A 16068-nucleotide genomic window follows, 5' to 3' on the forward strand; every position below is an offset into this window, starting at 1 on the left:
AGGACCATAGTTAGTTCACTTAATGTCTACAGCCCATTAGAGTGCACATGCTTCATATCACTTCTCAATATTTATTGAACGAATGGTGAGAAGGGGAAATAGATACAGCAAGGGGCTGGAAATGAGGAGGCTATTGAACTAGACAGACAAGGAGGGCTGAATTTGAACTGAGGTGAAAGATGATGTGGATGGGATAGCTGTAAGAGATACTGTAAAGGTTGCATCTAGAGAACCTAATAGATGATTAGCTTGAGGACAGAAAAAGTCAAGAAAGTTTCACATTTTTGAGCCTAAAGGTAACTCAGAGAATAGAGGAGAATATAGTATCTTTAACAGAAAATAATCTTAGACAAGTCCCTAAAACCATAATTTTGATGCCCTGATTTTGGCTTAATAATTTTTACAGGCCAATTCATCACTGGACAAAAATTCACAGCTGGGCTATGTAACTCATGTGTATATTATTGGTAAAAGACTAACTCTGATATCAAGAGGCATGGAAAATGATTAGCAAATTTGTGAATTTTCGTTCTCTTAGCATTACTATTCCTAAGGATAAGTTTTTTTTTTCTAAATACCCTTAATTTTTTTTTAGCAGTACCATTATAACTGAAATTAAAATGGATACCTAAAAGTAGGTTGCTGTAACAAAATCCTTAAACATGTGACATTGGCTTTATGACTAGTAGCTAGCATAGGCCAGAACGGCCTCAAGGAGATTGCAAATTGTTCCCCGGGAAGACAAAGGACAGTATTATTAAAGACTGATGAAAGCATTACCCACATTATGTAATGACAAAGTTCGGCAACATTCTTACCTATAATAAAGAAGATGAGTATATTCTTTTTTTAATGGTTATTTTGAAAGACAGAGAGGATGAGGGGCAGAGAGAGAAGGAGAGAGAGAGAATCCCAAGCAGGCTCCTCACTGTCAGCACAGAGCCTAACATGGGGCTCAATCTCACGAAACCTGAGATCATGACCTGAGCCGAAATCAAGAGTCAGATGCTCAACCAACTGAGTCACCCAGGCGCCCTGAATAGGAGTATATTGTTCATAAAACTGCAAATGTGGCTAGGAACATTTCTAGGCACTATTTTTAAAGTGCCAAATGTTTTCCTTTTAACTGTGTTTGGTAAGATAAAAATAGATGAACTGAAGAAAGACTTGTTAGGTTTTCAAGTAGAATATGGAAGAAAAATTTCCAATCTCAGAATTACTAGTTTAGAAAATAAAATTTGTTGTCATTCCCCAAATCCCAGTTCACAAAATATACTCAAAGAAAATTAAAACCTGAAGGGAATGCCAGAGCCCAGCCAGTAAAACATGGCCCCAGGGTCAAGATCAGTTTGGGGTATGGTTGTAAGACCCTTTGTTGGGACTTCAGAAAAATGTAATGGAGTACTTTGTATACCATCTGAGCTAGACTACAGAACTTCTAAGAAGCTAAGAACATGTCTTACAGACCCTTTCAATTAAAAAATTTGCCCTTCGGGAATCATAAAGACACGCTTCTTATATTCTTTCTGTTACAAAAAAAGTGGGGAGGGGGGCTTTTAAGACTCTTGAAGGTGCTTTCCCATAGCTTAAGGGATAGAAGAGCCTGCTGAAAGGAGTATACAGGTATTGTTTTTGTCTAATGAAGATTTAATTTGATGCACAGAAGACCTAAGTTTCTTAAAAGAATTATACAAACTTGAGTCAAATGGTACAGAACTGAAAACTGAGGGGTCTCTGGAACCCCCACCAATACCCTCCTATGGACTAGAAGCAGACTGAGAAGCTACTCCACTGTAAATGTAGGCAATTTATTATGGAAAGAGAAGGATGCTTCAGACGATAGAGTGAAGAGTCCAAGGACCAGGGGGAACCCAAGAACCATAGAACAATAGAACTCACTTGTAGGGAGCAGAACCTCCCTGGAGTCAGAGGAAATGGCAACATGTGTCCAGCTGGATTTGAAAATTGCTATGGACTGGTGACTTCTAAGGGTCACCTAGCTATCTCTCTTTTTCAACTGGAGTATCTATTGCAGTTGTTCTGTGCTTACTATCATTTTTAAGTTAGGAGTGTGGACCACAGATACTTTGTCTGTTAAAGGTCTCTGCAACCCAGGATCTGTACCTGAAGAGCCCCATCCACACATGCACCAGATTTAGATGACCAGACTACATCATCCTGGACTTTGAGTTCTGTCATAACGGTATGAGGCTTTGGGGGTTTTAGGGAAGAGGGTATTTTTCATATAGGGCCATGGACTGTTGGGGTCAGAGGACAAACTGTGGAGCTACTTTCCAAAGATGGTCCTCAACCATTTCTTCCCTTTTTGAATGCATGTACCACTCTTTATAACAAGAGGTAGAGCTAATTTTCTATCCCCTTGAATCTGGGCTAATCCTGTATCAGGTTTTGACCAAGAGCATGAAGCAGAAATGCCATTCTTAACCTTCCAAGCCCAGTCCTTAAGATCACTGACAGCTTTTACTTTCTGCCTCTTGGAATCCCCCAACACATGGAGAGGTCACACAGAAGAAACAAGGTATTCTATGGCCTCAGCTGAGTTCCTCAGAAGAGCCTGCACGGCTGCCAGCCATGTGAGGGAGCAGACTTATGTTCTAACTCAACCAAGTATCCCAGGGCTGTGGCCCTAGACACCATTCCATGAAACAGAAGAACAATTAAGCTGAACCCAGTTGAACAAAACAATCCCAAAGATTAAACAAAAAAAATTAGGGGTACTCGGGTGGCTCAGTCGGTTAAGCAACCGACTCTTGGTTTCAGCTCAGGTCATGATTTCACGGTTCCTGGGTTCAGGCCCCACACTGGGCTCTGTGCAGATGGTGCGGACCTGCTTGAGATTGTCTCTCTCTCCCTCTCTCTCTGCCCCTCCTGCATCTCTCTTTCTCTCTCTCTTAGAATAAATAAATAAATTTTTAAAAAATTATAGCTTTAGGCCTTTAAGTGTTAGGGTGATTTATTATGTAACAATAGATAAATGAAAAAGAAATTGCATTCTGAAATTGGATCTTTAGTCTATAATAGATTTGCAAAATTCAAACACGTTTATTGAGACCTATGTATTCATTTTCCATTATTAAAGTCCTATACAAAGCAAAACCATAATTATAAAAATTAGCATAAAAGTACAAATATAATAAAATCATATAATAAAATTACTTGTGACCTGCATCTCCCTAACTTCATTCTTCAGTCAAAATATATATAAGCTCTCTTTACACCAGCCTACAAACTATTAGAATTTAGTTATCTGTTGTTTGCACTGTGCTGAAAACAAAAATTTATTTTCCTGAGGAAATTTTACTTATAAAGAAGTTCTAAATTCCTTCATATTAAGTGCTTTTTGCTCATATTTTGTGTATAGTTTATATATATAGTTTTATATAGTTTACAATGCCCGATTTACGAGCTGGGTGACTAGACTAGATGTTGAGCAACCTATGACATAATAAATGATGTACAACATTACTGTTTAAATTCCGAGTTCGTAACACCTGTATTTCCCCCATATTTTTCAGTTTTCCATATTTTTTTAATACAACATCATAGGGTCACCTACCCTGTCGCTCTTGAAGTGTAATGACTCACGTCCTTTATACCTTCCAGAGCTTGCACCTAAGTAAGCCACAATAGAAAAACACCAGGAGAATGGGATACAATTCTTCTTGGCCTTTTCTGTGCTACTGCCCACCAGACATAGGAGAGGTTTTGGCCTAACCCTGTCAGAGAGATCGGCTGCTTTAGAAGTTGAAGAGGCAGAGAAAATTGGCACATGACCTCGCACCAGGCCAGAATTTGCAAGCTCTATTTCCAGGACGAGTCAAACCTAGCTTCAGAAAACAAGACTACCTGTCACAAAGTATGCCAAGCAAAAGCCAAAGTAGAAGAAACTTTAAATCTAACCCCAAAAGTAAGTTCACAGTGCTAAATACAATGGCCAATGGCCATTTTACTGAACCTATGGGCAGTATTTCCAAAGCTGATCCGTCCATCCTCCTTGAAACACTTTCTCCACTTGGCCTGGAAGATAACCCTCCCTCTTATTTTTTTTTTTCTCTTTCATTGGTCACTGGCTGTTTTATCTCAGGAGAAAGTGCTGATTTCTGCTTTTGTCCTGAACTTCTTAATATCCACGTGTCTTAGGGCTCAGCACTTGGTCCTGTGTCTTCTCTCGCTCATTCTCTGTTATCTTATCCAGTTCTGTTGCCTTAAATACTTTCCCACAGACTGGCAATCCCCAAACGTATCCCCAATCTCTAGCACTGACCTCTCCCTGGAACTTCAGACTCTTAACCACCTCCTGCTTGAGATCTGCATTCGGACAGCTAACACGCATCTCAACCTCCTGTGTCCAAATTGAGTGAGAACTTGGTCTCTCTACCAAACTGTCCTTCCCATGTCAATAAATGGCAACAATATATTTCTAGTTGCTCAGACCCAAACCTCAGGGTCCTCCTGGATTGCTCTCTTTACCCTAGTCATTCCATTCAAATCCTGGGCAAATCTTGTTGGCGCTTTGGTCAGAATATATCCAGAATCTGACCACTTCACGCTGTTTTCAAACCAGCATCATCACTCCCCTGGATTATTCCAATAACTTCGGAGTTGGTCTCCTGCTCCCACCCTGTTCCCTCTACAGTCTGTTCTCCACACAGCAGCCAGGAGGAGGCGGTTAAACTGTAAGTCTGTCAGTTCTCTTTCAAAACCTTATAATGGCTCCCCACTTTGTTCAGCCTTAAAACCTTGCATTGGCATTCACGACCCAATGTGGTTTGGGCCATCCATTACCTCTTTGATTTTATATCCTATTGCTCTCCCCCTGGATCATTCTACTTCAGCTGCACAGGCTGCCTTGGTCTTCCTGGGACTTGCCAGGCATTCACTTGCCTCCTTTCTTGGGCACTTGGTATTTTTTCTCTTTGGAAACCTCCTCCCCTAGATACCCATGCAATTGCTCTCTTACCTCTTTTAAGTCTTTGCTCAAATATCCCTTTTTCAGCATGGCTTGTCCCAGTGGTCCTGTTCATAACTGCAACCCACACCAGATTTTGACACTCCCTATTCCTTTTCAAGTTTTATTTTTCTCCATAGCATTTACCACCTTCTAGCATCCTGTGTAAATTACTTCCTTTTTAACTCTCTGTCTTCCCCCAGCTAGAAAAAAAGAACCCCAAAGGTGGAGATTTCTGTTTTGATTTTTTTTTTCATTGATGTATCCTTACCTCTTAGAACAACCTGACATACTGCAGGTGCTCAATAAATACTTGTTAAATGAATGGTGATTCCATGTTAATGAAAGTTCTTTATCTCATTTTTCCCTCATAAATTTATCTACTAGCTGCTCAAGAAAATATGTGGGGAAAAAAAGGGTCAGATTTAGGAAAATAAGCCTCTGTCTTTATAGCATCTTATAAAATGCCAAGTTATTGCTGGAAATTTGGTGAGCCACACTGAAAACTGATTTAAAAGAAAAAGAATAAAATATACAATGGAAACTAAACGACAAATGCTGCTTCTAAAATCAGCCTTCAAAATACTTTATATACGTAAAGCCATTCCATTAACAGTCCTGGCCTCTCCTCAGGAAACAGCCTATTCACAGCCTTACACTTTCTGTCTCAAGAGAGTTTCCTCAAAATGATAATGCAAAAAAAAAAAAAAAAAAAAAAAAAAAAAAAAGACGAAGAAGAAGAAAGAAAATAAAGAAAAAAGACAAACAGAGTTTGACATTAACTTAGATTTTCTCTTAGCAAAACCTAATCTGAGTTTTTTTTTTATCAACTGTTAGTATCTTAACGAAGATGTTTTAATATCAGGCCATGAAATGAAGGTTAAAAGGCTCTGCAGAAGGCACTAAATGTTAGCTCTTTATTTGGCTTTTCTGAACAAATACTTGGTCACCTACGGTGACTGGACCTGAAGATTTCATGTGCCAACTTTGGGGCTCAAATCTCTTTTTCAGGCACCCCTGCACATGGACTACAATACTTTCCATGGATGTCTAGATCAGTAAACATGGCGCTTTAGCATGGAAATCCCTGTGGGGTTCTGGAAGTCCTAGGGGATGAATAGAGTGAGTTGATGAATAGAGTCCGGGTTTTTCCCAAGGAATATATTCACCCTTAGTGTCTAGATATGTGTGTGCCTTGCTGAGTGGGGAACAGCTGGGTGGTGGTGATATACATATTTATGGTGGTCTTTCCTTTTTATTCCCTGTGGAATAACTTTGGTGAAAGTGTCCAACCATCTAGAAAATCATAATAATTTGAGTTTAAAATGTCTAACATTTGAAAATTAGACCTTTAGAAAACTTTTCTTTTTGGGGAAAAAAAAAGGGTATCTCTTCAAAGCAAATTACTTGTTTTGATAAAAATACATGTGGGTAACTTCTCATTGAAAACAAGTAAGTGTTGCTCTCTGGCTTCAGACCTTCCTCAGACCCACTTCCCAAATACACCAGTTCCTTGTGCTCCTGTGGGAATCTCCAGAACTTGTATGCTTTCCAGACCTACATCCCAGGATGCACGCCCTCCCGTGGTGTTACCTGGCTGGTCCAGAGTCTCCAGCAACAGCAGTGCTCCATTTGTGGAGCTTTGAATTTTTCCAAATTGACTTTTTTTTTTTTTTTTGCATCTAATCTGGTTTAACTACTCATTTTTCTTTCTAGGGGTTAGAAAGAATGCTTTTTTTTTTTTTTTGGTTCAGTGCATTACATCTGTCAATCAACTTGAACTTTGACAAGGATCTTCTGGAGACACAACTGGGCCTAACCTAAAGGAAGAATCCTAGCACAGGGGATTTAGGTGCCAAGAACTGATGTGTTACAGTGAAAGGAACATTAGATTAGGAGTAAGAAGACCTGGGCTCCAGTCCCAGTGCCATTACTTATTAGCCATGTGGCCTCAGCAAGTCACTTAAACTGTTCAAGCATCTGTTACTATTTACCCTATTTGATGTGCTGGAGTTGAGACTAATATAATAATATATTCAAATAATATTATAGAGTTCTTTACAAACCTAACACCATATTATTGACTGTATGGATGGATTTGAGGGTGCAGCCCTTTTGGTGACCTTCACATCACACTGTCTATGTGCTGCCTACACCACCCACATTTAGAGCTGCACCTATGTACGTGTGTCAAAAAATAGACTTTGAATAACACAAGTGATTGCCATGATCATGGAGGAGCTATTATGAAAAATATTACTTTGATTAAAAATGTCAGTTTTGAGAAGCTTTTAATATCTTCCACCACTGCTCAACTGACATCAATGACATTTCAATATTAGTTCCTAAAAGTTAGTTTTCATTTATATCTTTATTTAACTGAGCTTTGCATACTTCCAATTTGTAAAAGACAATGGCTTTCAGTAATACTTTAGCTCACAAAGAAATATGTTTGCAAATTAACACATCAATTTCTGTATATTCTGGACAGATGTAAACATTTTCCTAATTGTTGAATTCTTGGACATTTTATCATATGGATCCTAATAATACCACGCTCTACTTATAGGACTAAAGAGTACTATTAAGTATTAAGATTTTCTTCATAAATTAAAGTGTGCATTTATTTTTAACTATTTCCAAAGAAGGTTACCATTCGAAATTAGGTCTTCCATAGTAATTCCATGGTAACACTGGGATTTTAATGTCCGCCTCAGAAAGTTAGAGGATTTGTTACAAGACCAAGAATGAATGGCATTCACTCACTCAGCTATTATCTACAGAGCATCTTTATTTATCGGATTCTTTGCCTGACACTGGGCATGTATCAATGAATAAGACAATTAGTTTCGGTATTCACAGAGCTTACATTCTCCACTATAAAAAATATAATCCCAAATGAATATGTAACCAAATGAACTCTCTGAAGCCTTGGATGAGTAGGTGTGTATTTATGTGTGTATACAAATATATGAATGTATGTGTGCACACATAAATGTATTCTATGCTTTCTGAAGCTGAGATCAAGTGTATTTTAGGATAAAGTGGGAGGGGAGAAGGGGGTTATCAGTTCTCACATATAGAAAATATCCCCTTAGGGATTTACAGTGGCAATAAAAGTTATTGAGTCACTATAGTTTCCCCCCACCTCGAAATTCCATCCCCCTCCCCAAGCCTCTCAAACCGGAAACCCAACACTTTCTCTCAGCACAATAGTTAATGATGTGTAAGTAACCATGTGATATTGGAGCGAAAGTAACCTCAAGCTCTCATCTTAGAAGGCTTGGATTTCATTTCTTTATGAGAAGGACCTACTAGTTGAAGCACCACTCCCATAATTTAGGATGGTATGTCAGTTTCAGGTTCTTCACGCATCATATAATTGCTATTTGAGTTTTCAGATTTAAATGTCAGCTCTACCTTACCACTTCTCTTCATCTGCCATCTCATTTGCCCCCTTTCTCTGTTTCTAAACCACATGGAGCTCCTTTTCTATCTGTATCATCAACCCTTTTCATTGGCTCTCTACTCCTGATTGCTATAAAATCACTTCTCATCTTTCTCATCTCTTCTTCTGTTTTTATCTCCAGATTTTCCAATGCCTAATATGAAAATGGCAGTTCATTCTCTTGAAGATATGCATTATCAGAATAATGCAACTGGGTAACCATTCTTTAAAGAGACCACTGACCAGACTGTAAGTCCCGGTACCCTCCCCATCTGACATATTTTGGCTGGTTTCAGGGCACAAATAACAAATGGCTCAATGAATGCCAACTCTACTGTAAATAACTCTTGTTAATCTTACTGACAGTGAGAAAATAAGGTTGTCAGAAGGCAAGTTGGAATCCCTAAGAACAAATAGTCCTAAACATATTTTTGAGCCATATTACTTCCCACATTATTTTTCTTAGGCTCAGTTTTTCTTATCATTTAAGTAAATAATTTCTAAATCATACGGTATTTTATAGTTTTGAAAATATTTTCTCATATATTATCTCCTAAGAGATATGGATGATGATGGTGAAGACAATGACAATAATTAACTACATCTATTTCCCACAGCAGCAACTTGTGAACCTGTATGACTTGCCCTTGGCAGTCCACCTAAGTAGCGGGTTAAGAAATGAAATCCCAACCTTTTAAGATGAGAGCTTGGGATTATTTTCACTCCAATAGCACATGGTGGTGCGCTAGCTATTTATACATCTCTCAGGTCACACTATCTCAAATATAAGGTAACGCATTAAAATCCATCTCTTGTCTAGTAAATGGAATCCACCTTTATTGACCTGTGTTGTATCTGATGAAGGCAGTAATTATCAAGAGGAGAGATGATGGAACCAAGCTACCTGGGTTCAAATTCTCCACTCATCTACTTCCCAGCTGCATAACTTTGGATAATTTAGACAATTATCTTTTCTGGGACTTGGTTATCTCAACTGTAAAATGGGAACAATAGCACCAGTCTCACAGACTGCTTTAGGGATTAAATGATATGATTCATATTAAGTAATAAATACTAGCTGTCATTGTTATTATTGCAAGAGCTGGTAGTATATCTTCTGTAAGCTTTCTCGAAAAATTAGCACTCAATATGTAAGTCTCTTGGTAGATCCAACCCCATGACAATGTCAAGTAGAGTCCATTGATAATTTAACTGATGTATATTAACCTATAATATAGAATACAATAATTTACAAGTCCATTTTAAAATTTTAGTTAATTAAAAAAATCATCTATCCCTATAAAACAAACAGGCAATTTCATATTTTGAAACCAAATGCATAGTGGCAACCCAGTAAGGATATGTCCAATTTTGTCAAATCTCTCTTTCTAGAATCTTCATTCTAATTATCTCCTAACAATAGGCCTTTGAGGAATTGTTGTTAGGCACCACAACTATTTTGACTATGGCATCCTATTTTATCATGACTCTGTGTTATGCATAGTAATAAACCCATGTGGTCAATTAGGCCAGAAATGGTGACTTGATGTTGACAATGTCGCATGTGTCTCTTCTGGAGTTACTACTATAAATTTATATATGTAATAAAAATGTTTTATCTATGCTAATGCAAACTAAAGATATTGCTTTATGAAATCATTATGATCCTGACTCATCTTCTGATCTGGACTCCAGAATTCCTTAGTTGTATTATTTAGGGCAAGTTGATTTTTCTGAGCTGAGAGTTTTTATCTACAAAATGGAGACATTAACTTTACTGAAATCCCTGGAGAATTACCTCATATTTCAGATTTGATTATGGATGTAAAAAAGTGTTAAAAGCTGTAAAATGATGCATAAATATATGGCTTCTATTGGTTTAAATGTGTGCAACAGAATTATTTCTAACATGCAGGTCAAGTTGGAAAGTAGACCTCTTTCCTTTTATTTCTAACATCCCAAAGTTACAAAGAACACTTTTTCCCCTTTTAAATAAATGCCTTCTGGTGGCATTTCTTTTAAGAGCAAAGAAACGAAGGTGCCTATGGCTGCCGGAAAAAAGATATGGTCATTTTTTTTCTGGTTTTCTTTATCTTTTCCACCCAGAAGTCTAACGAGAAAACTGGGTGCTCATGCTTCATCATGCTTCCATTTCTGCACATTTTAGAATGACTTGCTATCACTCCTGGCTTTTAAAGCCCAAAGTCTACCCTAAAGATCTGACAAAGAGAACTAGAAATATTTTGAGCTTGTGAATAGACTCCCCCAAGTGTTTTCATTTCTTGATCATCAAATTGGAAATGATTGGCTAGACCAATTCAATGTTTTATTCTCTGTGGCACTTAGCTCGATAACCCCAAGGTTCTGGGGAGAGTTTCTATTAATAGCCCTTAGACATTGCATCTAATTTACATTGCTTGACTTAGCAATTAGTTATACTTGTCTCCATCCTTTAGCCCAAATTTCCAGTCTTCAACTATGGCAAGACGAACATCAAGAAATCATTTTCTGTTAGGATTCAGTAAAAGAGAGCTAAAGCAAGAAATAATTGGGTAGTAAGCAGAGTTTGTCTTCTGCCTATTCTTGAATCAGTAAATGGTTTCCTGGAGAAAATTTTGAGTCTTGGATAGTTAATTCTTGATATAAAGCCATTTGCTGTGTCTATACATTTAGTCTTTGAAAGTCTCATTTAACCCCTTGTAGTTCTCCAATTCTGACATTTGGCAACCAGAACTCATGTTTTCAAATGACAGAAAGGGACCCTGCTCTCTTAAGCAGAAAAGATTTTTATAAGACTTTTAACAAATTTCACAGAGTTAATGGAAAGCTGGAGACCAAAGTTTGGGAACTAAATAAGAACTAGGATAGTATCAGAGAATCATAAAGAACAAGTAAAATACCGTCTGTTTGTTGGAACTGTCTTAACAGGAAGCTACAAGCTTCATATGCTCCAGATTCGATGTTCCAGGTAGAAACATTTGATTAGACTTCAGCTTGTCATGTTCCCTTATCACTTTGGATGGCAGGGAAATGCTGAAAACATAGTTGCTTCTTAATAAATGTTGAATTAGTTATGTGGAATTTAAGATACAAAACAGATGAATGTAAGGGAAGGGAAGCAAAAATAATATAAAAATAGGGAGGCGGACAAAGCATAAGAGACGTAAATACAGAGAACAAACTGAGGGTTGCTGGAGTGGTTGTGGGTAGGGGGATGGGCTAAGGATGAGCATTAAGGAAGACACTTGTTGGGATGAACACTGGGTATTATACATAGGGGATGAATTACTGGAATCTACTCCTGAAATCATTATTGCACTATATGCTAACTTGGATGTAAATTAAAAAATAAAAAAAATAATAAAAACATAGATAAACCTTGAAAACATTATACTAAGTGAAAAAAAAACAGTCACATATTTTATGATTCTCTTTCTATGACATATCCAAAATAGACACATATTCACATATAGTCACATATTTTATGATTCTCTTTCTATGACATATCCAAAATAGACACATCTTTAGAGACAGGAGGTAGACTACTAGTTGCCTAGGACTTGGGCAGTGATGGATTGGTGGGTGGGAGCTAACGTGGGGAGTTTCTGAGATAATAAAAATATGATAAATTTGGTTGTGATGATGGATATACAATTCTGTGATTATACTAAAAGACATTGTATTGTACCCTTTAAATGGGTAAATTGTATGGTATATGAATAAAGCTCTATCTCAATAAAGCTGTTCTATCTCGATAAAGCTGTTTCCAAAAAAAAAAAAGCTGTTTACAAAAAGAAAAGAAATAGAAAAAAAGAAATATTGAATGAGTGAATGAATGAAGTTATTGGATTTGTAATCATAAAAATATCTTCTGCTTGAGCCACTTCTAGTTGCCAAGACCACATTCTGAATTGCATTTGATTTTGTCACACTTTCAAAGGGCTAATGTGAATCATAAATCATTTTTTTTCTGTCTCAATTCAGTGGGTCATTATAACTAACTCCATTTTATATCAGCCCTTGTTTATCCTCTTCCAGAAGGGAGGAGGCTGGACTGAGCTACTTGATACTGGCAAGAGGCAGTATGTAATTTGTTAACTTAAAAGGTCTGATTTTTATTTTCCTCAAAGGTCTCTTCAAATTTCATAGGAGTAATGGGCACAAGAAGTAACAGAAAAGCATTAAGGAGAACATTCAGAGTTTATTAAGTGGGTTTGGAATAAAAATATGTATGAAGAGAAGCAAGAAGTATCCGAAGTTGATTTTTTTAATGGTGTTTTGCTCTATCTCAGTGAGGGTTCTGGGAGTAGATCATCCTGTACCAGACACTCACCTTCTACCTCAATCAGACTTGCTGTTCACACAAGCCCAAACTGCGCCATTTATTTTGAAAAAATATACTAAGCCTATACTGAGTTTTATCCACAGTGACCATTCCAGATGACTGCCCCCTGGTGAGAGAGACAAGACACTTTCTCTTCTCCATTATGTACTATCACCGGGTGAGTTCATTCAATACTCAGGCTCTAAGTATTATCTCTGTACCAATGACTATCAGCTTCTTACCACCAGCCCTGAAACACTCCACAAATTCAGGCTCATATTTCTAGCTGTCTGTTATCTCCAAAAGTAACAGGGCAAAAACAAACAAAAACAAAAAACAAAACAAACAAACAAAAAAGAAAGTAACATAGCAAAGCAAACTTTTGATTTTCCCCCACGTGTGCTCTTTCCTGACCTTCCAACCTCACCAAGTTCTTTAACCCAAAGAAGTATATATAAAGAAGTAGCTTCTAACATCAAAGACAAACTAGATTTTGTCAGTTCTCAGTGTCTAAGGGCACACACCTGTATGCCTGCAGTATGAGAGTATGCTTAAAAAGAAGAAAATAAAGGGTTTTTGAGGAGTAGCATTAAGTCTGTATCCCATGGTCATTTGCCAATTTTCACCCCAATTTGTACTCTATCAAGCAGAAATAAATACATGCCCATCTATATAAAATCGGTATTAATTTTATGTTTTAAGTTGTTTCTTGGGTGTTCTTTCAATTCAACTATAATTTTATGCTATCAGAAACAAAAACAAAAATTCAATTTTGCCAAGTTAAGATGGAAAAAGTTATAATAATACTGAAGTGCCAGAGAAACTGGGTGGCTCAGTCAGTTGAGCGTCCAACTCGATTTCAGCTCAGGTCACTATCTCAAAGCCCCTGTCAATCTCAGCTGTGCTTTCAGCACAAACTCTGCTGGGGATTCTCTCTCTCTCTCTTTCTCTCTCTGCCCCTCCCCCAGCTCACGCACTTTTTCTTTCTTTCTCTCAAAATAAACGCTTAAATAAAAAACAAAAAGGAACAAAAAATAACACTGAATTGACATTCAAGAAATATGAAACAGTGAAACTGAGAACTACATGTAAGATGTGAAAATTTCTTAAGAAGTGATAGGCCCACTCCTCTGACTTAGTTTTAATAATATGCCATTTTCTGCAGGATTGCTAAATATTTGTGTAGGTAACTTAGAATGACAAATGCTAAAACATAGTAAGTGCATGTTAAAGGGTAATCAAATGCCATTATCAAGGCAGGGTGGTATTGGCAAAAGAACAGACAAACCAGTGGAACAGATACAGAGTCCAGAAATAGACCCACATAAATACAATCAACTCATCTTTGACAAGGGAGCAAACGCAATACAATGGAGTAGATAGTCCTTTCAGCAAATGGTGCTGGAACAAAATTCACAGGCAAAATAAACGAACAGAGACACAGGTCTAACACCCTTCACAAAATTAACTCAAAATGGGTCACAAGCCTAAATATAAAATGCAAAACTATAAAACTTCAGAAGATGTTTTCTAGGAGAAAACCTAGAGGATCCCAGGTTTAGCAGTGACTTTTTAGATTGAACACCAAAGTTACAATCTGATAAAGAAAGAATTGATGAGCCGGACTTAATTAAAATTTAAAAATTCTGCTCTGTGGGAAAAAAAAATGTCAAGAGAATGAAAAGACAAGCCACAGACTGGAAAAAACTTTTTGCAAAAGACACATCTGATCAAGGACTTTTATCCAAAATATGGAAAGAACTCTTAAAATTCAACAGTAAGAAAACAAACAGTCCAATTAAAAAATGGGCCAAAGACTTGGACACCTCACCAAAGAAGACACACAGATGGCAAATAAGCATTTGAAAAGATGTTCTGCATTATGTGTCATCAAAGAATTGCAAATTAGAACAATGAGATACACACCTACTAGAATGATCAAAATTCGGACATTAACACCACCAAATGGTGGTGAGGAGAACGAGTGAAGGAGCATGGCATAAGAAGAACTCTCATTCATTGCTGGTGGGAATGCAAAATGATAAAGCTACTTTAGAAAGCAGTTTGATGCTTTCTTACAAAACTAAACATACTCTTACCATATGATCCAGCAATTGCACTTCTTGGGACCTACCCAAATGAAGTGAAAGCTTAAGTTCACACAAAAATCTGCACATGGATGTTTATAGCAGCTTTATTCATAATTGCCAATATTTGGAGGCAACCAAGATGTACTTCAGTAGATAAGTGGGTAAAAAAAAAAAAAAAAAAGCTGTGGTACATCCAGGCAGTAGAACATTATTCAGCCCTAAAAATAAACAAGCTGTCATGCAGAGAGCAAACTTAAATGCAGATTACTAACTGAAAGAAACCAAGATGAAAAGATTACATACTATATGATTTCAAATAGAGGACATTCTGGAGGAGCCAAACTAGGGGACAACAAAAATACCAGTGGTTTCCAAAGATTCAGGGAATGGGAAAGATCAATAAAAAGAGCACAGGATTTTTATGACCGTGAATTAGGACCATGAAAATACCCTGTACGATGCTATCAAGGTAGATACAGGTCATTATAAATTTGTCCAAATCCATAAAGTGTACAAAACCAAAAACGAATCCTTATGTAAACTATAGACTATGGGTGATTGTATCAATGTAGTTTCATCAGTTATAACAAATGGACGACTTTGTGGTGGATGTTGGGAGGCTATGAATGAATGGGGCAGGGGATATATGGCAACTCTACCTTCTGCCCAATTTTGCTATGAATCTACAACTACTCTAAAAAAATAAAGTTTATTCAAAAATACAAGGAAAAATAAATGTTTAAAAAGTCGCCAAGTAAAAAATTATGATGATTGCCATTTTTACAATTCCTATTTATTTTTGATAGAGAGACAGAATGCGGGTAGGGGAGGGGCAGAGGGAGATGGAGAGGTAGAACTCCAGGTTCAGAGCTATAGGCACAGAGCCTAAAGCCAGGCTCAAACTCATGGACCATAAGATCATGACCTGAACTGAGGTTGGATGCTTAACTGACTGAGTCACCCAGGCTCCCAGCCATTTTTACAATTAAATGTCAGTTTCTATGGTGCTAAAACCTTACTTATAATGATATAAAACACTAGCATGGAAAATATTTGAATGCTATTATGCCCAAAATATAAGCTTTTTAGTAATTCCTGGGCACACTACTTTTTCATTGAAAGTAATCTTAATAATTGCAAGTATTAGATACAGAGAAAAATTTACATTTAGCAGACTGCAAAGAGTCATTATTTAAAGGATGCACAGATCAAAAAATAAAATAATTGGTGGTGTAGA

This window comes from Lynx rufus, unplaced genomic scaffold (assembly GCF_022079265.1).
Source record: "Lynx rufus isolate CCGP_SWC_20201006 ecotype Redwood Valley unplaced genomic scaffold, mLynRuf1.p SCAF_5, whole genome shotgun sequence".
NCBI lineage: Eukaryota > Metazoa > Chordata > Mammalia > Carnivora > Felidae > Lynx > Lynx rufus.